This window comes from Tupaia chinensis, unplaced genomic scaffold, assembly GCF_000334495.1.
Source record: "Tupaia chinensis unplaced genomic scaffold, TupChi_1.0 Scaffold000250_1, whole genome shotgun sequence".
NCBI lineage: Eukaryota > Metazoa > Chordata > Mammalia > Scandentia > Tupaiidae > Tupaia > Tupaia belangeri.
Genome location: NW_006159730.1, coordinates 334,921 through 359,773, shown reverse-complemented (window position 1 = coordinate 359,773; position 24,853 = coordinate 334,921). Strand labels below are relative to the sequence as shown.

The 24,853-nt window shown below is 37.3% G+C and overlaps 1 protein-coding gene and 1 pseudogene across 2 annotated transcripts in view; one reads left to right on the top strand and one right to left on the bottom strand.

Annotated features, from left to right (window-relative positions):
• ARHGEF28 (Rho guanine nucleotide exchange factor 28) overlaps positions 1–24,853 on the bottom strand; it is a gene marked incomplete in the record, with an annotated part of 274,949 nt that overhangs the window by 2,353 nt on the left and 247,743 nt on the right.
• Positions 2,961–10,345, top strand: LOC106734903 (bifunctional methylenetetrahydrofolate dehydrogenase/cyclohydrolase, mitochondrial pseudogene; annotated as a pseudogene).

Genomic DNA, 24,853 nt, shown 5'->3' with positions numbered 1-24,853 from the left:
TATATGCTGAAAATATAGCATATACTGAAGCTATGTATACTAAGTCATAACTGTATCTGCATAGCACCTTCCCTCAGAATATCCCGGTATTAAGAGTGGACCTTGCTACAGTTTCAATGTGTCCCCCAGAATTCATGTATTAGAAACTTATCCCCAGTGCAACAGGTGAGGTAATCGGGTTATAAGGGCTCTGCCCTCAGGAATGGATTAATGTCATTATCAAGGAGTGAGCTAGTTATTGGGAAAGTTGGTTCCTAACAAAAAGGATGGGTTGAGCCACTTCCCTTCACTCTATCGTCCATGCTCTCTTGACCTTCTACCCTCCACCACAGGATGATGATGCAGCAAGAAAGCCTTACCGGAGTGGGGAGTCCCTTGCATTTCTCAGCCTCCAGAAATATAAGAAATAAATCTCTGCCCTTTATAAATTACCCAGTCTCAGGTCTTCTGTTATAGCAGCACAAAATGAGTAAGACAGACCTCAAGACCTAAATAATGTATGTGGGACTTTACTGGTGTGGGCAAAGAATAGGAGAAAAAAAGTTGAAAGATGGAGGAGACTCTTTGGTCTCACTGTTAATTCGAATCTGTTCACACTACAAAAAGTACGTCGCAAGAGTAGCCAGGTTCCTAAGGAAGAACAGGTCAATGTCGACGATGATTAGGTTTCATTTTTTTCTGGTTACCTAGCAACAGCAGGGCACTGTGTAGTCTCCCTTTTCTGGTAAAGCCCTTTAATATTACAGCTTAAAGGAGAGAGAAAAGGAGGTTTTCACTTATAGAAAGACACCTGTAAATCATTGTCTCTGTACTCGTTCCTTTGATCACCCTCCCTGAAGCTCAATCATAGGAAAAATTACAAATAGCCAGCTTCTGTCAGAGCAGAAAGTAGACATGGAAATCCAGGTGAGGCAGGAGGAGAACGTCTTGAGGCTCAGCAGTTCTTTTTTCAGTCACTAACAAGAGGCCATTATAATCTCTGCCACATTTTATCTAAAGACACTATTATTTAGACGGATGTACATACCTGCTGGCATGCTAATAACAAAACTGCTTGTGACTCTGCCCTTCTGACAAGGATCTTTGGTTGATAGAGATGATAGGAAGCAGTGCTGGCAGGAATAAAGAACACAATGTTCTTTCAAGGCGCCATTTTTGGGGAGGGGTGGCCTCTGCTATACTTCATTTCATCCCTTCTCCCAATAGGAGATAAGGTGTTATGGCTTGAATATGTTCCCCCAAAATTCATGTGTTGAAAGTTGGTTGCCTCTGTGATGGTATTAAGAGGGTAGAAACTAAATCTAACTACAGTATTATGAGGCAGGATCTTTGAGAGATGATTGGGATGAAATAAGGATGAGGATAGGGACCCTGTTCTGAATATTGGTTCCTTTATAAGAGCAAGAGAGGCCAGAGATGACAAAAGTTTCTGCCTTGTTGTCACAGGACACCCTCCACCACCTCAGGATTCTACACAGAGTCCTGACCTGCACGAAGGCCCTCAGATGCAGTCCTTTGACTATGGACTTCCAGAATTATGAGCTGAATAAAACTTTATAAATTATTCTGAATATTCGGTTAAATATGAACTAAAACATGGGAGTAGTGAGGGAAGAACATACAAGGTTACAGGAGAGTTCATCAAGAGCTGGAATGTGCTTCTAGAGGGAAGGAGGACTGTAAAGGGAAGAAAGAAAGAGAGAAAGTGAAGCTGCACTTACAGCTTTGTTCAGTTTTAGACATCCTTACCCTTTAGAAGTCAAAGGGGTACAAATTTTAAAAATTCACTTATGGTATGGTGACTTCATTCTGCTGACCCTGATTCCAGATCCTGTACCTCAAATACTAGGAATTCAGTAATGGCCAAACACGTAACTCCTGAAGGTGCCTCTAGCTTCCATCATCTATAGAGCGCCTTCTCCAAGGATAGGCCTATGCCAGATCTCTCACATCATCATCTCTTTAAGTCTCAATATGTTGTATCCAACAATTCACAGGTTGGGAAACTGAGGCACAGGTTAAACTGTGCAACATCATATAACTGGGAAGCAATCTAGATTTAAACTCAGGACCACTGCCACATGAAGACAACTTGATCATTTGATCAAAATTCTCATGATCCTGGGACCAGCAGTTAGCGTAATGGCTATGTCGGTGAATTCCCACATAGTCGACCGTGGTTTGAGTCCCAGACCTGGTGGCTTAAACTCATGCTGGGGGCGTGTGCGTGCGTGCCCAAGATCCCGCGAGAGGAGAATGGAGGAGAAGGGATTATGGTGTGGCCATCGCCCCTGGGGGGTGATTTCTTGCTTTCTGTCTCTCTGTCTCTCTAGCGGGAAAAACAAAACAAAACAAAACAAAAGATTCTCATGATCCTCATTTCTCATAGGGCTGGAAACAGCTTGACCAACTTTTGTGAATTAAGAGACCCTGGCTTTTTTAATACTCTACCTCCCTTAAATACTACATTTTGAAAAGTTGGCTATTAGATAAAAGAAAGAGAAGGAGGAGAAAGAAAAAGAAAAGACAGCTGAGCCTCTCAAAACTGGCATAGCAATTGTTACAGAACTAAGAAACTCCCTCATTTAATCAAGCAAACACAAATATCCTCACAATAACTTCACTCTCGAGATGCTATATCTAGAATAGTCTCCTGAAAATCCACGTGTTGAGCCATTGTAACAGGATAAAGAGGGTGAAAACTTAATCTGATTATGGTGTCAAAAGGTGGTGCCTTTGGGACGAGATTAAGATTAAGGCTGGGACCAGCAGGTGGCATGGTGATTAAGGCGCTGGACACTCCCACATGGCTGACAGGGTTCAAGTCCTGAATCTGGTAACTTGCTTTCTCACTTCCTCTCTCTCTCTCACTCTCACCCTCTGTCTCTCTCTGGTCAAATTAAAAAATAAATGAATGAATAAATAAAATAAATAATTATTAAAAAAAAAAGATTAAGGCCATGAGGGTGGCATTTCCAGGACTAAGTTCTGGTAGGTTTTTAAGTAGAGAGAATGAGAAGGACCCACATGGAATACGAACCACGCTTTGCTTCATACTATCATATTCTTTTATCTTAACTTTAATTGTAGGCTTTAGTTCTGGAAAGAACCTACCAGAGGAGTGCCTGGACTCTGCACCCCCAAACAATGACTAAACTTCTACTTTGACAAATTGCTCAATTTCAAGTATTTCCTGATATTGGCTGTGGAACAGACTAGAACACAGGGCAAGCCTAAAAATCAGCCAAGATTGTTTTTTGTCCTATTTTACTACATTGAGAGACAAAACTATAGCTATTTGTGACCACAGCATACATTCACACTTTTAAATCCCTTCTCCAGCCATTGAACGAAGTAACTTCACTTCCAAATGCAAATATTCCTCAATTAAACTGCTGATGTGTTTAATATTACACACACACACGCACACACACAAACCCTCAAAAGTTCCACGTAGCAGATAATGGCAGATTGAGCAGGGACATAAACCACTACAGTGCCACCTCCTTGCCAACAGAAGGTCCAGCCAGGGATCAAGAAATACTACAATACATTAAAAATGAAAACGCATCTCTTAAATGAGGCTGCTGGAGGTGACTGATGAGCAATGTAACAATGCCAGGTATACGGGAAACCCTTAATCCATGTATGTTTATCTCCTCTGAGATGTGAAGCATGTAGCAAAAAATTCAAAATACTGGTGAGTCTAGATGTCTGGGAAGTCCCCTTATGGCTTCAAGAGAAGACTTGTTCAAAAAGAGACAAAGCGTCAAATATATATCATGTCAGAAAGAATTCTTTTATCTTAACTTAAATTGTAGGTTTTAATTCAGGAAGAGAGGGAACCAAGAATGAATGGGGAGGAGGGGTGGGGCAGCACGCGCGCGTGTGTGTATGTGTGTAGGGAGCATACGTGGGAGCGCGCGTGTGTGTATGTGTGTAGGGAGCATATACTTTTAATCAAATTGCTCAAATAAGAATTAAAAAAAAAAAAAAGGAGAAAAACACTTCTAGGTGAGAACATGTTGGGCCCTAAGGTGAATGGCCCACATTGTAATTCCAGATGTATCGCTGTATGTTGTCGTAGCTGTGCGTCACCTGGACAGGAACTCAATTTCCTTCTCCGTGTTCTTTTTGGCTTCTACCTGAACAAAGTAAGCTAGGTCAGACAATCTCTCTTTGATATTAGAAACCATCCTGTGGGTTTTCATTTTGCTACTTCGTTCAACCCTGAGAGAATGCCAGCACGGCAACTGCAGATTTCTCAAGGCCAGCCACCTTTCTTCACACTTTTTACTCTGGGTAGTATGACTTTCATATAGAACCCTCAACTGAAAATATATTTATTAAAAGTAAACCTCACTAGGTCAAAAAGCAGAATTATTGGTGAGTACGATTAATCATCTAATTTATGTTCGAAATGTCTATAAATTGATGGACAAAACCCCTCATTTTTAATAAGCAAAAAGAAATCAATACAATCATAATTTGGTCAGCTAAAAAGCAAATAGTATTATAATGCGACACAATGACAAAGAACCTTTCAACCATGTGTCTCAACACAACTTTTCTTCTTGATAGAAAAGAAATAATTTGATTGTTACCATATCTCTGTAAACTAAATAGAGTGACCATAATAAAACTTAAAATAAGGACAAATAAACTAAACAACATAAGCACTCCAAAGCCAGCCTAAACTAAATAGAAAAGTAAAATCTTGGTTCAGGATGTTTGTTATTTTCTGTTTCATAACTAAGATTTTATTCACACAATGAAACTTCAGCCTCCACAGGAAGATTCCATACTCACATTATGAGGACTGAGAGGTGTAAGTCTCCAAATGCAAAATCTATAGAAATCTGTATTTTGGTGGTCAGCATTCTTTTCTCTTGTGGGTATGTGGAACACAAAATATCAACACAGCCAAGAAATATATACTGACATCTAGAGACTATTCCCTAAATCTCTTCTTCAGCTCTTACTTGCAGCCTGCTTGTTGACATTAGTGTTTATCATTTCCACAACTTTCTCTGCTCATCTCATATTGACATTTCTAATGGAAAATGGAGAGACTCTGACTTCCTTCTACTGTTAAACCCACTGGACAACTGGCTACTTTCAAGAACACACAATAAACTCAGTGTGTAAAACATGGCTGTGTGTCACATTTTGAATGAAGTGCCTCCCAGACTGTGAGGTGAAATAAATCCTCTAAACCACAAAGTTAAATGTTACTTTGGGCATGTCGTTTCCCTTATCCCGGCTTTAGTTCATGAAGAACTGAACAGATATCATCATTAAGGTCTCCTAAACTTCTTACACTGTGTGTGAATCTTCATGTTTGTGTTTTAGCTCAGCGATTCACCAAATAATATTCCACAGTCATAGAAAGTGAATGTATTTTTCAACTGCCTTATGCTTGAGAAATGCGATAAAATTCATTACCTGAAGTTGTATTTAAAATTTTCAAGCTAATTATCACACACCTGACCCACCTCTCTAGCTTCAGTCTTCCCAACAACATATATCTGAAGTGAGTCCACATACAATATTCAAAGGATAGTATTTGGAAATTACACTTTGAGATCCACAGTCATATCTGCACTGATCTTCCTTCCTATAAATAACAAACTTGTTGTAAAGAACATGTTTTTGACAAATAGAAAAGGGTTATCTATACTTTCAAATTACCTAATTAATGTAATCTTTGCCTTTTTCTGAATTTTCTGAAAACAAAAACATTTTAAATCATAGTATGTTTTAAAGAAAAGTTTCCTTGGAATGTAAAGGTGCCAGTACAACTTTCATCAACGATATCAGCTGCCAAGGTTTACACACAGCTTAGCAGTGTACACAGTGACCAGACACCCGGAAGTTCAGTGCTACACCAAGCATGTTTAGTCTATGTTGAGATCACTGGTGATGCAATGTTCAACCTTCTCCATGTCTTATCCTATTCCATCCTCCCAAGAAGGTCACAAAACAGAACTTCGTATCTTCTGAGACTTGGCTCTGTTTTTGTTTCTTTTAATCAAGTATTCTGTCTTGTATTTCTTAATTACTACATCCCTTGTGCTCATTCTTAACATCAAAATTCACACTTTCCTAGAATAACTCTATCTCAAAAGAATTTCCTCATTAATGTTACAGCTCTGCAAAATACATTGTATTCTCTATTTAGTGATCAATTCAGGCTTACACTCTGAAATGTTTAAAAGAATCATTTCCTGATGTCATTACTGGCAATCACTATTTCTTCCTCAGGAGCATTAATGCACAACATTTTCCTTCTAATGGAAAACATTTATTGTACAGAGCTCAAAGAATCTTCAGAGCAAAGAAAAATTGGTCTCTGTCCCTAATTTTGCTTGAGTCAATTTTCCATAGTGAGCCACAAACAGGATGTGAGACTCTGGCATAAAAACTAATCTAGAGTTGGTATCTGAAGCAAACAATCTAAATTAGTGTTATGGTTCCCTTTCCTAGTCTTTATGTACTAATTCTGCATCTGAAATAAAATAACTGAAATGTGCTTTGGGGTTTATGTAGGTATATGGTGTGTGCATGTACAAATTCATAAAATTTGAAAGCAAATTGTTATAATTTTTAAGTGGTGATTTTGAGAGTTGGACTTTGTTTTCTTAACAGTAATTAACATATTTAACATATTTGGAATAGTCTATGTTGACAATATAAGTAACAGTGAGAAGAAACACAGCAATTGAAACAATCGAAACAAAAGAAAATGAGAGTAGGTTAACAGGAGACATGATGATGTGACACATCAGTTCTCTGTGCTGTCTAAATTTGGATCATTCTCTTCCTTCTTCCAAGAAGTTGCCACTGTTAAGGAGCCATGACCTAACCCCAGTCAGAATGGCTAAGATTAAAAAAAGAATGGTAAGTGCTAGTGAGGTTGTGGAAAAAAGGACACTCTCCTATACTGTTGGTGGAAATGTAAATTTGTAAAACCAATGTGGAGAACAATATGGAGGTTCCTCAAATACCTACAAATAAAACTACCATATGATCCAGCAATTCCACTCCTGGGTATTTACCCAAAGGATAGAAATACAGTTGATCAGAAAAACACTTGCACATTTATGTTTATCGCAGAATTATCCATAATTGCTAAGAAATGGAACCAATCCAAATGCCCACTAACAGATGAACAGATTGAAAAAGTGTGGCACATATACACTACAGAATTCTACCCAGCCATAAAAAACAATGAGAGCCTGGCATTTGATAGAAAGTCGACAAATATGGATGATTTACTGCTAAGCAGAGCAAGCCACACTATGAAAGAGAGAGACACTGTATGTCCCCACTCAATATATACTGAATGTCAGCATTCTGTGGCAGAAACTGAAAGATTGGAAGGTATAAAATCAGGGAAAGCAACTGTTGACACTGGAAACAGTGTGGAGGGAGGGTGGGAAATGAGGGAAGGTGACAGGGAGGGAATCAAGTGGAAAAAGAAAGAGACAAAATATTTAAGGGACACAAAAATGGAAAATTATGTATTGGTGATAATATATATAATAATATCTTTGACTGAACCAATATACAGTATATTCATAATGGAAAAATTAATTTAGTCTGCTGTAATGTTATAGAGTCATCAAATATAAAAAAAAAAAAAAAAAAAAAAAATTAGGGACCAGCAGATGGTGTAATGGTTATGTTGCTGGACTACCACATAGTAGATCACAGTTTGAGTCCTTGACCTGGCATCTTAAAACTCACAGTAGGTGCATGTATGTGCATGCCCAAAATCATGAGAGGAGAATGGAGAAGGGATTGCAGTGTTGTCATCCCCTCCCCCTCCTGGGGGTGATTTCTCACTGTCTCTCTCTGTCTCTCTGGCAAGCTCATATACCCTATTACAAAAATCTCTAAGAAATAAAAAATTTAAAAAAGAAAGAACCATGACCTTAACATAAAAAGCTCCACAAAACTATCTTTCTTCTCTTTCTTTTTTTTTTCTTTTCTTTGGAGAGGTTTTTGCTATAGGGCACGTGTGCTCACCAGACAGACAGAGAGAGACAGAGAGACAGAAAGCGAGAAATCGCCCCCCCAAGGGGGATGGCCATGCCGCAATCCCTTCTCCTCCATTCTCCTCTCGGGATCTTGGGCATGCACGCACACATGCCTGGCGTGAGTTTTAAGCCACCAGGTCCGGGACACAAACTGCGGTCGACTACATGGGAGTCCAGCAACATAGCCATTACGCTAACTGCTGGTCCCCAGAAATTTTTTCACGTCAAAAAATAAGGCCTACATCAAATTACCTAATCAAATATCTATTATTAAGTACCACTTTATAGGAACTATGTGGGCAAAAGAATATGTTAAATAACACCATAGGGATACAATCTGTAAAATCCAGAATGTGGGACATTTTTAGGGGAAAAAAAACCTAGCCCCTTCGAAAAACAAATAATCCAATTTTTCCAACAAATAATTGTAAGATTAAAACTGAGGGGAAAAAAATAAAAGAACAATACGAAAGAATCAGCAAAACAAAAAGCTAATTTTTTGAGAGGATAAACAAAATTGACAAACCATTAGCTAGAATAACCAAGAAAAAGAGAGAAAGAAATTAGATAATTAACATCAGTAATGGAACAGGTAATATTACAACAAATACCATGGCAATACAAAAGATCATGAGAGAATACTACAAGTCACTATACACAAACCAACCAGGAAACCTAGAAGAAATGAACAAATGTCTGGACACAAACAATATACCTAGACTGAACCAGAAAGAAATAGAAAGCCTAAATAGACCAGTAACAGGAAATGAGATTGAATCAGTAATAAACAATCTCCCAACAAACAAAAGCCCAGATCTTAATAGCTTCACTTCTGAATTGTACACATTTTTAAAGAACTAACTCTAGTTCTTTTCAAAAAAAGATCCAAATAAAAGGAATCCATCCAAACTCATTCTATGAAACTTCTGTCACCTTAATACCAAAAGCAGACAAGGATACAACAAAAAAAGGAAAACTATAGACCAGTAACCCCAACTAGATACAGATGCAAAAATCCTCAGCAAAATACTAGATGACCGAATTAAATAGCACATTAAAAATATTATACACCATAAACAAGTGAGCTTTAACCCAGAGATGCAAGGATGGTTCAACATACTCAAAACAATAAATGTAATACATCATATTAACAAAAGGAAAAATAAAAACATGTGACCATATCAATTGATGCAGAGAAAGCATTGATAAAATACAACATCCCACTCTTCTCACTTGGGCATCAGCATGGGCCATTGCTGCAAATTCACTCCCATCTGTATTGGTCTCTCAGTTGCTCCAGCCCCTGCAGAGCAGCTACCTTGGTCACCGCCCCTTCCATCTCACTGCAGCTCAAAATGAAGCTGTTGTCATTTCTGGAAAGAAACTTGCCCAGCAGATCAAGCAGGAAGTACAGCAGGAGGTGGAAGAGTAGGTGGCTTTGGGCAACAAACGGCCCTAACCTGAGCGTGGTTCTGGTTGATGAGAATCCTGCAAGTCACTTCTATGTCCTCAACCAAACCAGGGCAGCTGCAAATGTAGGAATCAACAGCGAGACCATTGTGAAACCAGCTTCAATTTTAGAGGGAGAACATTGAATTTAACCGATAATTATGCTAAATAGTGATAATAATATAGATGGCCTCCTTACTCAGCTGCCTCTTCCAGAGCACACTGATGAGAGAAAGATCTGCAATGCCCTTTCTACAGACAAAAATGTTGATGACTTTCATGTCATTAATGTAGGGCAAATGTGTTTGGATCAGTATTCCATGTTACTGGCCATCCCATGGGGTGTCTGGGAAATCATTAAGCGAACTGTCATTCTAACCCTAGGGAAGAATGTGGTTGTGACTGGAAGGTCAAAAAATGTAGTAAATGATGTTACTACACACACAGATAGGGCACGTGAACACCACGGAGGTGATGCCACTGTTACAATTCTCATTGATATACTCCCAAAGAGCAGCTGAAGAAACATACAATTCTCGCAGATATTCTGGTATCTGCTGCAGGCCTTCCAAATCTGAAAACAGCAGATATTTTCAATGAGAGATAAGCTGTCATTGATGTGGGAATAAACAGAGTTCAATATCCCATATCTGCTAAACCAAAGTTAGTTGGAGATGTGGATTTTGAAGGAATCAGGAAGAAAGCTGGCTACATCATTCCAGTCCCCAGGGATGTGGAGCCCCCGACAGTGGCTATGCTAATGAAGAATGACATTATTGCTGGGAAAAAAAGTATTGAGGCTTGAAGAGCAGGAAGTACCAAAATCTAAAGAGCTTGGAGTAACCACCAATTAACTGTGTGTCTTCACTGCCACGAACATGCCAGTTCAAGAAGCAAAGCAGGCCAACAGAAATGCAGTATTTTATTTATTCTATTGAAATGGTTTCAAATGATGCTTTATATTTATTAAAAGCTTAAGTAGTTTGGCGTTTGTGCACCTGGCTCTGCAATACCTCACCAGGGAATTCTCCAGTATTGTGGTGAGTCCTGCAATCTAGCCAAGAGCAGCCATTGACCTGGGTTAATTAACATGGGAGACATGGTCACGCTGAGGAAACGGATGCCTTGTCGAGTTAAAAATTTGCCTTCTCTAGGCAGGCATTCCCAAGTGCTGTTCCAATAATGTTGACACTCATTTGAGGTTCCAAACCTTTTGAGTTCAACTGATCAAACCGAAGGAACACTTTTGCTAGAAAAACTTGGGGAAAAGGTAGAAAGGAAGAAACGGTGGTAACTGAGTGAAAAAAAAATATATCCTCTTTATATTTAGATTGATTGATCGGCAGATTTATCTAAATAGAACTGAACTGGCAAGGAAAAATATAAAATCTACAAGCAATTGTATTCCTAAGCTACCTTTTTGTGGCTTAGTCATTGGGCAACTGTTTAGGGTCAATCCATTTGCTATAAGCCCTCCTTTTAATAATGCCACCCTTCAGTGAGGTCTTTCCATTTTAGTTTTCTAGGATTGAAGGCTTATTTTATACATTATTTATGTGTGTTGTCCTAATTGGCTTTTGCTATATTTTTAAACTTTGTTAAATTTGTCTATTTTTAGGAGTGTCATATGGTTTCTTTGGTATATCGTGAAACCTATTATATTCTTGAGAAATGAAACTTGGGCTTGATGATCATTAGGGCAACTTGTATAAGTATGCAACTTATTTTTTCCACCAAAGAATTATCAACTGCTGTCTGCTTTTCTCTGATATACTTTGTTGGCTTTCTCAAAAGATTTTTAAGAGATTGAGTTCATAATGAACTTAATCATACTTGCTGGTTAAAGATCTTTTTGTTGTTGTTTGTTTGATAAAACACGTCTGTCTGGTGTGGAATAAGAAAAATCCCTTCATGATTAAGACTCTTAATCAAATAGGGATAAAAGGTGCATTTCACAACACAAGAAAAGTTATATATAACAAATTCATAACTTACATCATACTGAATAGGGAAAAGCTAAAAACTTTTTCACCAAAAACTAGAACAAGACAAGGTTGTCCACTTTATCCAATATAGTATTCGAAGTCCTAGCCAACTCAATCAGACAAGAAGGTAAAATAAAAGGTATTCAAATATGAAAGTAAAGTAAAATTGTTCCTATTTGTAGATGACATGATTACATGCATAGAAAAACCAAAAATCTATGAAAAAAACTCCTAAATAAGTGAATTCAGTAAAGCTACAGAATACAAAATCAATATACAAAAATCTATAGCATTTTTATACACCAACAATGAGCAGACCAAAGCAGAATTGAAGCAAATAATCCTATTTACAATACTTCCTCATACCTCCCTCCCCGACCCTACACACACACAGGAATAAACATAACCAAAAAGGTAAAAGATCTTTACAAAAGAAACTATGAAAAAACTGAAAAACAAAGTTGAATATGATAAAGAGAAAATGAAAAGACATCTCTCATTCTTGGATTAGAAGAATAAATGTAATTAACTTTAACATGTCAATTCCACCCAAATTTACTTATAACTTCAATGTGATTCCAACCAAATTACCAGTGGCATTCTTCACAGAAATACTAAAAACAATCATAAATCTGTCTGGAATCATAAAAGGCCCTGTATTGCCTAGGAAATGCTGTACAAAAAGAATAATGTAGGAGGCATCTCACTAGCTGATCTTAAAATATTGCAAAGCTGTGATAATCAAAACAGCGTAGTACTGGACCCAAAACAGACACACAGACCAATGGAACAGATAGAGAACCCAGAAATAAATCCCTAAACAGAGTTAACTGATTTTTGATAAAGGGCATAAGACATTCCAGAGGAGAAAAGAAAGTATTTTCAGCAAATAGTGCTAAAAGGGCTGGACATCCACTTGCAGAAAAATGAAACTATTGCTAGCAGGTAGTATGGTGGTTAAGGTGATGGACTCTCACATGGCCAACCATGTGCTTTGAATTCCCGATTAAGTAGCTTGAAAATCATACCAGGTGCATGTGCATGTATATCTGAAATCCCAAAAGTAGAATGGAAAAGAAGTGATTGTGGTGTGGCCTTCCTTCCTGGGGGTGATTTCTCACTTTCTTTCTCTCTGCTTCTCTCTATCTTTCTCTGGCAAGCACATGGAACCTATGGCAAAATTCTTTAAAATGAAATTAGGCCCCTATTTCTCACCATTAACACAAGTTGACTCAAAATGAATCAATGATCTAAGTGTTGTGGACAGAAGTCTGACTACTTTTCCTATTTTTCCAAAATCTTTTCAAAAGGGACTGGGGAAGTCATGCCACAAACATTAACAGACCATAATATATGTGAGACTATCTCAAAAAAATATAAATAAAAAAAGCTGCTTCTGAAATTATTAAAAAGGCACCTAAAACTCCCCTTGTCCGGACAATTTCTGTCTTTTCTTATTCCTTCTCTTACCAGAAATAAACTTTGCAAAGATACACATTTAGCAGATTAGTCACCATAATGAATCTATAGAAAGAAGGGAAGCCTAGTCTTACTAAGTGCAGGGCCAAGAGCAGGGCAGCTCATGCTACAAGGGGCCATTTCTGCTAGAGTTTTGTTTCATGTAATCTTCGTATTTTTGTTTAAGTGCATAAGTCTCTACTGAGTTTGATCGTGTGCTTTATCAGTTTTAGAGGGTGTGTTCATCTGGTGGGCTTCTTTTTGATTTGCAAAGTTCTAGATAACATTTTCTGTTTTAGTACAAAACAAATCATAAGTTTTCTGGCAGCAATAGGCCTGGGGTCTTTTTCTTTCTTTCCCCATTTGCTAGCAGACAGCAATTTTCTATCTTGTAAAACATCTTAAAATTTTGTTACTCCTCTAAAACCTGTATATTTTAGGTGGTAGTCTTCTCTCAGCCTTTGTCTCATTATTTTTTATCATAACTAAAGTCTCAGTTTTTCTTTTACTGTGGGTCATTACAATGTAAATAAACCTTGGATTTCTAAGCCCCCTTAAAAATGTTTTGTTTTGTTCTGTTTGTTTGTTTTTATCCCAGTCTTAGCCCTTTTCAAGTTGGACTCCTAGTTTTAAGAAGGATGCAGGAGCTTGGGGTACATGGGCCCTGCACCCAGTACAGATACAGTAAATAAATCCCTTTTTTTTATGCTCATAAAGAAATAGAGACATGGTCACAGAAAAAATACTGAAACAGAGTTAACAGAGGGAAGAATATCAGAGCTCCAAGACAGGGAATGAGTCTATCCTTAGTATCTGGTATCTAGTTTCTTTGTTTTGGTTTCTTGATTTTTTTTCTTCTTTCTTTTCCTGCATGAGAAATCTCATCACGCATGGCCAGGGTAGTCTTTAAAGAAATTAACATCCACATGTGAATACACTTCCTGGGTGTTTTCCATGTCCCATTCCAGTGGTAAAATTTCTGTATATGTATCTGGGATATCAGAAGGACGATAACAACCTTCCTGTTGCCAAGAGTCAGATATAAAGGGTGAATTTAACACAGAGATACTTTTTAACTCTCTTATATGTTCGTTTGTGTTGTACTTATATGCTGTATGTTATGTTTATGTGGTGAAGTACTTAAGGAATTCCATTAAATTTGACATGTAAATAAAGAGTGCTCTTAGCATTTAATCCAAATGCTTTCAGGTTCGTGTGACTTAAGTAAATAAATCTACTACAAATTTAAAAATAAAGGTTAAAGATGACTTCATAATTTCAACCTAGGTTTTACCAATCAAACTACAAAATTGTTTGGTATTATTGATTTTAGTAAAACTAAATTTCAGACTTAACAACTTAAGATAGTATCTAATATCCATATGATCTACATATTTAACATGTTATAAAAAGTTTAATAGAAAAATAAGTAATTGACTTTCCAGTATCTTTTGGTATTTTAGATAGCCCAGACATAGGTTTTTAAGATCTGGTATTGTAAGTATAATGTTAAAAAATTTTCAGGTAATTTTAGATCTTAAAAGGAATTAATGCCATGTTAAGTTACTATTGGTTAATATAAACTGTAAAGTTTTTCACTTGGTTTCTGACTTTTAGAGTTATTTTGTCTTAATAGAAAAATTATTAAAAATAAATGACAAGTCAAATTGCTTACTTATAAAAAAGTCAAGGTTAAGAGGGTTGGCAGGTGATATGATGGTTAAGATACTGGGTTCCCAAATGACTAACTATTAAGATACTGGACTCCCACACGGTAAAATAGTTCAAATCTCAGACCTGACAGCCTTCTTTCCTGCTCTCTCTCTCTGGTAGAATTTTACATAGTTCTTAAAAAAAAATTATTAAGGTTACAAAAGAGTAAAAATTAAGGTTAATATATGTTATTCTACATACAAAGTTACAAAACATTGAAATCTCATTTGAGTAAAAATCTACAAGTTAGACATACAAATATTTTTCTTTTTAACATTTTTGTGGGGATAATCTAAATAAAATGTTATTAAGGTTATATTTAAATGTATTTATGTAAAACCCTTAGAGAGGGATCTAAAAGCCCATCTTACCTAAAAGGCTGTCTTAGTATGGGATGGGTGGGGTCACACAAATGGCTGACACCTTGATTAAATAACATGCCATTGTGACCTAAACCCCTCTGTGGTAATAGGATGAAACAGTTCTGTGGCCTTGCTTGACAGTAAAAACAAGGCTCTGGTCAGAGTTTGTTAAAAGCATCTATCATTTTTTTTTTTCTTTTCTGAGGGGAGGTTCCTAAAAGTCTTCAAAGGGTCAATCTAATCTAAAGTAACAGCAAAAAATAAAAAGAATTTTGTTGTTGGGACCAACAGCGTAATGGCTGTGTCACTGGACTTTTTTTTATGATTATACTCTGTTACTTATAATCCTGTTGTATCCCAATACTGTATTGACTTTTCTGACATTTTAATATAACTTTTCTTTTTCTTTCTCTTTTTTTTCCCAAGCATTATTTACTTAGATCTAAACGTTCATTTTTTGTTTTTTTCCAGTAGGGCCCCTGGAAAATCTCAAAAGATGCATCTCATTTTTGTAAAAGCTAATCTGGTATATCAGTTAATGTAAGGATCATTTGTCAACTGTAATTATTATTATTATTTACACATTATTGGTACTAATATGTTCAGATAATTAATTTATGAGATTAATGCTCTTAAGATGACACTCAGTTATAAGTATATCTCAAGTTACTGTGTATGACAAAACAAAATTGTTTACTCATTTACCTCTATTGTACTGAACTGCTGTCAAGTTATTTATACTTTTTTTTTTTTTTTTTTTTTTTTCCATTCATATTGCCATTCATACTTCTGAAAATTGCTTCCCTCCCCAAATGGACTTTTAGGCCTGACTTTTTCCTTCACCCAGAGACAAGTGGCTATTGTGTCAGACATGTTCTTCCCCCAGGACTACTAGGGATGAGCCTCCCTAAAACCATGGGACATGATTCCTAGGAATAAGTCTCCCTAGCACTGTGGGACCTGACTACTAGGAATGGAGCCTTCATAGCACCCTGGGATCTGTCAATTTTGTGGCCTACACATGCATTCAGAGGAACGATTTTTGGCCAACAGGGGGGACTGTGGACAGAAGTCTGACTACTTTTCCTATTTTTCCAAAATCTTTTCAAAAGGGACTGGGGAAGTCATGCCACAAACATTAACAGTCCATTTATTTTCTATTAACAGGATTCTTCCTACCTCCTGTTCCTGGCATAGTATCTTTGAGATGTACATTTCAACCCATTACAGTATATTCTTCTGCTTATCTCTTCCCAAGACACAGAACTTCCCTTTTCCTTGAGATGTAGATTAAGCCTTTCTTTAACTAAGACACAGATCTTCCCTTCCAATCAACAACCTAGGAATTGTGGAACCCACCTATAACCTACAAGCCCCACTTCTACATGTCCCACCTTTTTGGACCAGACCAATGGAAAATCTTTTCACTAAATGTTGTCTGTCAATCTCAAAAACAAATAAAAGGAACCTTTGTACATGATCACCTCAAGAAAGGCATGTATGCCTCTTCTCCGGGCCTAGGTCACTCACAGTTGGCTTGGAAATAAACCACATTAACTATTAATTATTAATTATTAATTTTACAGTTGGTTATTTTTTTCCATCGACAGTGTAAAGCCTCAAACTGTAAAACTATTTGTGGAAAGCATGGGGGATACACTTGAAAACACTGGAGTAGGCAAAGATATCTTTATAAGACCCACTAACTGCAGGCAACAATTCCAAATAGACAAGTTGGTTTACATCAAGCTAGAAAGCTTCTGTCAGCAAAGGAAAAAAATAAATACAGTTAAGAGACAACAGAATGGGAGGAAATATTTGCAAAGTAGGCTTCAGATAACGAATCGATTATCAGAACATATAGGGAATCCAAGCAGCTTACCCACAAGACAACAAACATAATAATTCAATTTAAAAACGAGCAAATAAGCTGAATAGACAAATTTCAAAAGAAGACATATAAATGGCTCCAAAGCATATAAAGAAATGTTCAACATCTCTTATACTAAGAGAAATGCAAATTCAAATCACAATGCAGTATCACTTAACCCAGTCAGAACGTCTAAGATAACAAAACAAAGGACAAGTGCTGTTGAGACTACAGTGAAAAGTGAACTCTCCTGCACTATGAGTGGGGATGTAAATTTGTACAACACTGGAAAACAGTACAGGGCTTCCTCAGAAATTTACAATTAGAGAGACCAGCAGTTGGAATAATGGCTGTGTCGCTGGACTCCCATGTAGCTGACCACGGCTCAAGTCCTGGACCCAGTGGCTTAAACTCATGCTGGGCACGTGTGTGTATGTGCCCAGGATTCCGAGAGGAGGATGGAGGAGAAGGGATTGTGGTGTGGCCATCCCCCCTGGGGGGTGATTTCTCACTTTCTGTCTCTCTGTCTGTCTCTCTTTCTGGAGAGTGCACGCACCCTATAGCAAAAACCTCTCCAAAATAAATAAATAAATAAAAAAGAATAAAGGTCATTAAAAAAAATTTACAATTAGAGCTACCGTATGAGCCAGAAATCCTATTCACTGATATTTACCCAAAGGACAGGAAAACAGTCAGTAGGAAAGACACTTGCAGCATTATTCACAATTGCTAAGACTTGGAATCAACCTAAGTATCCAGCAACTGATGACTAGATTGAAAACATGTGGCACATATGTAATATGAAATACTATTCAGCCCTAAAAAACTGTAAGACTCTATCATGTGACACAAAGTTAATAAATATACAAGATTTAATGCTATGAGAAATAAGCAGACTATGAAAGAGAAACATTATATTTGCTGAACGTCTGAACTCTATGGCAGAAACTGAAGTATTCAAAGACATAATAGCAGAGAGGGCAAGTATAGATACCAGAGACTGTATAGGAGGAGGTAGAGAGGGAGGGGTGGGTTAGAGGAGCTCAGGAAAAAAAGTATTTGACACAAGAACGTGAGGTTCTTTGTTGAAAATGATTTGTACAACAACATCCTTGATTTGATTATTCCACACTGCAGGTATGCTTTGAAAATTGTATACCATAAGATGTAAAACAATTCAATGTAAATAAGAAATTATAAAATGAAATAAAAATGGAAGAGAGAGAAAGAGCTGGCCCTGTTGCACAGCAATGGGGCACTGTGCAGACAAAGCTGATCCCACATGGCTGACTAGAGTTCAAGGCCTGGCTCAGTTAGCTTCACATTGGTCTGATACATTCATAACTAGGATCCTGACATGACAGGATAGGGAACTGGAAGAAAGAGAACTATGGCATAACCAGGTCCCATTGTGGGCACTTTCCCCTTTCCTCTCTTCCCCTCTCACTCTCTCATCTTTCTCTCTTTCATGAACACACAAATGCTCTCTATCATGAATAAAAATATTTTTTTAAAAAGAGGCAGAACTTTAGATTAAGAGACTTAAAAGAGATATACCAACCAAACCTAATATATGAAATTACTTGTATCTTAATTCAAATAAACCAAGGGAGGAAAAGCATTTATAAGATAATCAGAGAAATTCTAAATACTGACAGCATGATTTTAAGAAAGAGTATTTTTAGGTGTGATAATGATATTGTGGCATGTAAAGGGTCTTCATTGTTCAGAGAAAGATACTAAAGTATTTTTGGATAAAATGATAAGATGTTCTAGATTTGCTTTAAGATAACCCAATGTGAAAGAAAAGTGTAAAGGTCATTGAACCAAGATTGGCTAGGAGTACACAGTATCCATTAAATAATTCTCTCTACTTTTGTATATGTTTGGAAATTTACACATAAAGTAAAATTTTTAAGTCAATAGCCTTCCATGTATTTGGACTATAATATTATGAAAGGTTCTTTGTCATTCCAATAGTGTAGCTTCTATATATCTAATATAAACAAAACATTGTGGCAATAAATTAGATGGATGCTGAGTATGTTTACATCAATTTTAATGCAACTGTAAGACAAGTCATTGTCAAGGGCATATATGGATTTATAGCTATTTAGAAAGATACACAAATTGTATAAACCTATGCCGTAAAACAGACAGAGTTCATTTGAGTTCAAAGCTACTCATAAAAAATTTTAAAAAATTTAAAAAGATAACTGATTCAGTTATTGTCTTTACTCTTGCCTGAAAACCTACTAGCATCTTCTAGGTAACATGTATTTCAGAAAGTATCTCACTTTATACTCCAGTACACTTGTCCTTAGCATCAAATTGGTAAGGTTCTTTATTCCGTGGTCCCCAATTGTTTTGGCACCAGGGACTGGTTTAGCAGGAAACAATTTTTCCATGGATCAGGTGGTGGAGGGGTGGAGGGGTGGAGGGGTGGCTTCAGGACAATTCATTTATTGTGCACTTTATTTCTATTATTATTACATTTTAATAGATAATGAAGTAATTATACAATTCACTATAACGCAATCAGTGGGAACCCTGAGCTTGTTTTCTTGCAACTAGATGGTCACACCTGGGAGCTCCCATGATCCACTATCTGGCAGGAGGCAGAGCTCAGTGAACAATGGGGAGCAGCTGTAAATACAGATGTAGCTTCACTCACTTGCCCACTGCTCCTATCCTGCCATGTGGCCTGGTTTTCCTAACAGGGGCTTAGGAACCCTGCTTTATTCTATTCTTATTAACTAAGTTATTCTTTATTTTAAATTTATTTCAAGTTAAAAAGTAACATTTAAGAAATAGTAAATGGGGGCCAGTAGGTTGCAGGGTGGTTAACAAACTAGATTCCTACATGGCCAACCATGCTTTGAGTCCTGGACCCAGCAGCTTGAAACTCATGCTGGTCACATGCGTATGTGCCCAAAATCTCAAGAGCAGAATGGAAGACAAGGGATTGCAACAGTCATCTCTCCTAGTGATGATTTCTTACTTTGCTTCTCTCTTTCTCCAGTGAGTTCACATGCCCTAATGCAAAAACCTAAACAACAAACTAACAAAGAAATAGGAAATAAACATAAGTATGGCTAGTCCAATGATATCAAAGTCAATTTCAGATAATAATTACAGTAGGTACCGATATACATTGTCGAATGAATGAATTAGTGAATACTTAATTCAAAAATTCTAGCTACTCTAAAGTCATGGGAAACCATACACAATAGCATAAAAATATATTGTGGAAATGATATGCACTAAATGATATACACTAATGCTGAGGAAGAAAAAAAAGGGAAAGTTAAGGGAAGATACTTTAGTTCTATTATAGTTCTATTACATTTCATTTCTTATAAAAAGCAAAAAGACAAAAATTTTAAGGAAATATGGCAATATGTCAACATTTGTTAAATGCATAATTAATATATATTTTCTACACTTTTCTATAAATTCAATATTTTCATAACTAAAACTTTTATATTAAAAATACATTATACTGGGACCAGCAGGTGGCATTGTGGTTAAGATGCTGGACTCCCACATGGATGACTGCAGTTCAAGTCCCAGACACAGCATCTTGAAAATCATACTAGGTGTGCATGCACGTGTGCCCCAAATCCTGAGAGGAGACTGGAGAAGGAATTGTGGCATCCCTGCTGGGGGGTGATTTCTCACTTTCCCTTTCTCTGTGTCTCTCTCTCTCTCTCCTTAAGAGAAAGTGTACACACACTATGGCCAAAAAAAACCCAAAAACCAAAAAACAACAACTTTTAAAAAAATGCATTAAACTACACACAATTGCAACATATGGTCTTTATACAGATCCCAAGTGAAAAAAACAAACTGAAAAAAGGACAGACACATGACATTTATGAAATAATTGGAAATTTCAAACATATGTTGATAGACCAGCAGAAGGCGTAATGGTTACATTGCTGGACTCCCACATAGTCGACCATGGTTCAAGTCCTGGACCCGATGACTTAAAACTCACGCCGGCCACATGCACTGCGTGTGTATGTGTGCCCAAAATCCTGAGAGGGGAATGGAGCAGAAGGAATTGTGGCATGGCCATCTTCCCTGGGGGTTATTTCCTGCTTTCTGTCTCTCGTTGCCTCTCCAGTGAGTGAACGCACCCTATGGCAAAAATCACTCTTAAAAAAATAAAGTTAAAAATTCAACATATGTTGATATTATGAAATTCTTGTAATTTTTTTCCTAGATGTGATAGAGTTTAAAAAGAAAAACTTACCTTTTAGAGATACTGACCTTTCTTATGGATGAATAAATATTTATAGATGAGTTTTAAAATTTGCTTCAAAATAATCTGGGGCATGAAGGTGAGGACTGGCTATAGTTCCTAATTTTTTGAAGTTGGGTGATGGCTACATGAGCAATTGTTATACTTCTCTGTTTCCTTTTGCGTGTGTTTAAGATGGTCTATAGTACATTCAGTAGGCAAGTAATACATCAAGTTCAAATTTTAAGTAATTAAAACAAATTAAGATAGTCAAATCTCGGAGTTCCTGTGCAGAAGCATGGACAAAATTCTAAGAGTGTGCTAAATTAAATGATGTGTAGCTACAAGGACAAGGTAGTATTTTCATGACACTAATTTCATCCCACAGATTTAGAGACTATGGTCTTCTAAGCACCACAGTAAAAAAGCTGACTTTCTGGAAACTGCCTGCCTCGTGATCCACCCCAAAAGAGTTATGCCTCTCATTTCACTGAGAGAAGAATCAAATTAATTTCTCTGCCAGCTGAATAAGGCAGAAAATCAACCTAGGAATTTTAATGCTGCATTTATTTCTCACTGCTTCGGTAGAGGGAATAACAGCTGTTATAATTCTTAAGCATACAAGATACAGTGTTTTTATTTAAGCCTGAAGAAGGCAAGCAATTAAGTCAAACACACCCAAGCTAATTAGTTCTACCTGCTTCTTAATAATTATCTTATTACCATACTTTCAAAAAACCTGGCATCCAATTCTTTACTTTAAAGGTCTACAAATCCTGTTTTTTTCTTTTAATCGACTACAAAATTATGAGATTTCACAGAACTGACAGTCCTATTCTAGTCTAAGAAGTTGGTATTTACAGTTTTCTGAACAACGTAATGTTTTTTTCTTTTTTAAAATGAGGAACATTCATTTTGGAATTCTTGTTTGAAATAACACTTGCTAAGAAACCAAATCCTGAAATAGCCTTCCTAAATCAGACTGAGTTTATACCACTCAAAAATAGTAATTTAAAAAGTATAACATAATGTATAGAAAAATATGTTTGTTCAGTACAGATTTTTCATGTGCTTGGATGTTCTTTTTACATTTATGTTTGTTATCAGAGTAAAGATGGCTATATTACATTTCTAAAAATTAAACTTACGCATTTTTAGGAATTGCACAAAGAGATAAGTAGGCCGTTTGTAGAACAGACTACCGAAACAGCAATCAGAAGAGAACACATATGTCACAAGGTAAGCTGCTGCTCCTTGAGCCATCTCTCCTTATAGGAAATGACAGAAACCTGTCTTGTGCATACAGATGGCATATGCTACTTTAGTTGCTAGTGTTTGTGCTTCTTGACATATGACCTGTCACCAACACCAGAACCCAAAGGAAGCTAGCTAATGTCCCTTTAATTATCCACCAGGTGAAACCATTTCCCAAGTTTGTCCTCTAGTCTCCTGCATGAACAGATCTTCCGTGAAACAACTCTTCTCAAGAAGAAGCCATAGCATTACTATATAATTCTTTGGGGGGGGACAGGGGGGAAAAACAGGGGAGGAATAAGATTTTAACCAAGGATCATGAGAGCTACTGACTGACAGTCCCAGCTCCTACCAGACCCTGAGGGCTACTAGGCATGTGGCCCTAAGAAGCCCAGTACCTCACAGAGCAGGAGGATGTAGGTACAGGTAAATACAATAAGGTAACTATGGTGCTCAATAGCTATGGAGCACTGCCCACAGGTGGACATTTTCCAGATGTGATAGCCAAGACAGGCTTCAGAGAAGAGAAGGCATCTGAACTGATCCTTGACGCCTGGCCAGAATGGCAACAGGAAGACATGGCTTTACATGGGAGGTCTTCCAGGTATCACCACTGAAAGAAGGAGAAAATGACATATCATGTGAAAGGAATTGTCAAAGTTGGCTGAAATACGGGTTTGTACAGGTGAACCAAGGAACTTGGAAAAGTAGGTTTGGGAGAGTCTTGGATGGAAATGTTGGGAGTGTTGGCTTTAGGAGGTAAACTTGACTGTTACTGGTAATTCAGGACCCATCAATGGCCCCATTTCAACCTGCATACCAGGCTTCACTGCACATACAGGTACCTTGGGGCAACAGAAGCAGTCCATAGCAGGGCAAGAAGAGAACTGTGTTCACTGGTTTTTGCCTGCCTATAATGAATCCACATTTAGCCAACAAAACGCCCATCACCTTGCTAGACAAAACTTTCTTTTTTAATCTTTTTTTCTTTTTGGCAGTTAATAGCGTGTATGGCAAAATGAAAACTGCTCTGAGCTTCTTATTTATTCATCCTTCAAAAAATTGTGAGTGTCCAGTTTATGCCCCTTTCTTTTCTAATATTTTTTTCTTTTTGGCAGTTAATAGCATGTATGGAAAATGAAAACTGCTCTGAGCTTCTTATTTATTCATCCTTCAAAAAATTGTGAGTGTCCAGTTTATGCCCAGTACTGAACTGAACACCAAGAAAGCCAAGTTGAACAAGAACTAGTCTCAGAATCCAGAAGGTTTATAATCAGAACTGTTTTACTGAAAACTGTTTCACAGCTCCTTACAAGTTAAACAGACATCTATCCTACAAGAAATTCTACTCCTAGTTCTTTATCTAAAAGAAAGGAAAGCAATTCACAAAAAGCCTTGTTCAAGGACATACATAGACACTTTAAGTCATAACCGAAAACCAAATGTCCATCAATGGAAGTAAACTGTGGCATACTCATCAATGGAAGATTACTCAGTAATATAAGAAAAACAATTATGGATTCATGCATCTCAAACATCATATGCCAAGTTTAAAAAGCTAGAGACCAAAAGGTAGTGTCTGATTCTGTTCTAAAATAAGCAAAAGTAACCTGTGGTGATGGAAAGCAGATCAATACTTGCTTCTGGAAGTGGAGTTGACTGGGAAGGGACACAAAGGAATTTATGAGATAATAGAAATGTTCCATGCCTTGACATTCTTTCCACAAAACCAAATGGACACTAGACTTGTTCACTGTATGTAAACTATATCCTAATAAGTAAAATAAGATGTATGAAGTATTTTAGAGTCTAGAGAGAAAATAAGTGAGAAGTAGTGTAGAAAGTAATAAAAGTGCCCACTGAGCTCTCTAGAGTCACACGGGAGAGGCTCTTAACTCTCTGATGGTCTGCATGGGCTTCTGGAAGCAAATGACTCTGAAGCTCAGCCCTGAAAGATGAGTATGAAGTAACCAGGCTGGGAGTAAAGGATGAAGGAGAGGACATCTCCTCAGAGGAAACAGATGTACAAAAGGTACGGGATCTGGCTTCCATGCAACTGAGAGAATTGTGTGGCTGGTCCACAGGGTGAGAAAGGAGGGAAAACCATGACATGAGGCTGAGATCAGAGGCCAAGTCAAGCCTCAGAGCCTAAGCACATAGCCTCCTGTGCTCCATTAGGGATGGCTGGTTTCCAGCACATGGAGGGGTTTAAATAAGCTATGAAAGCTGACCCAGAACCCTGTAAGAGGACTGGATGGCAGCCCGATCCACAGGCCCAAATGCCAGACTTGGGGGGAAGGGGGGCTACACAAAGCTCTATCTGAAATTTATTGTGTTGGAGTTGGGTTTCAAAATCAAACTATATAGTACATCAGGCTGGGATATGTCTCCTGAATTCCAACTGTTCCCAAGGGAGTAAAAAATACATTTGAAGAGTGTGCCACATGTAATGAGTTTATTTCAACATCAGTGTT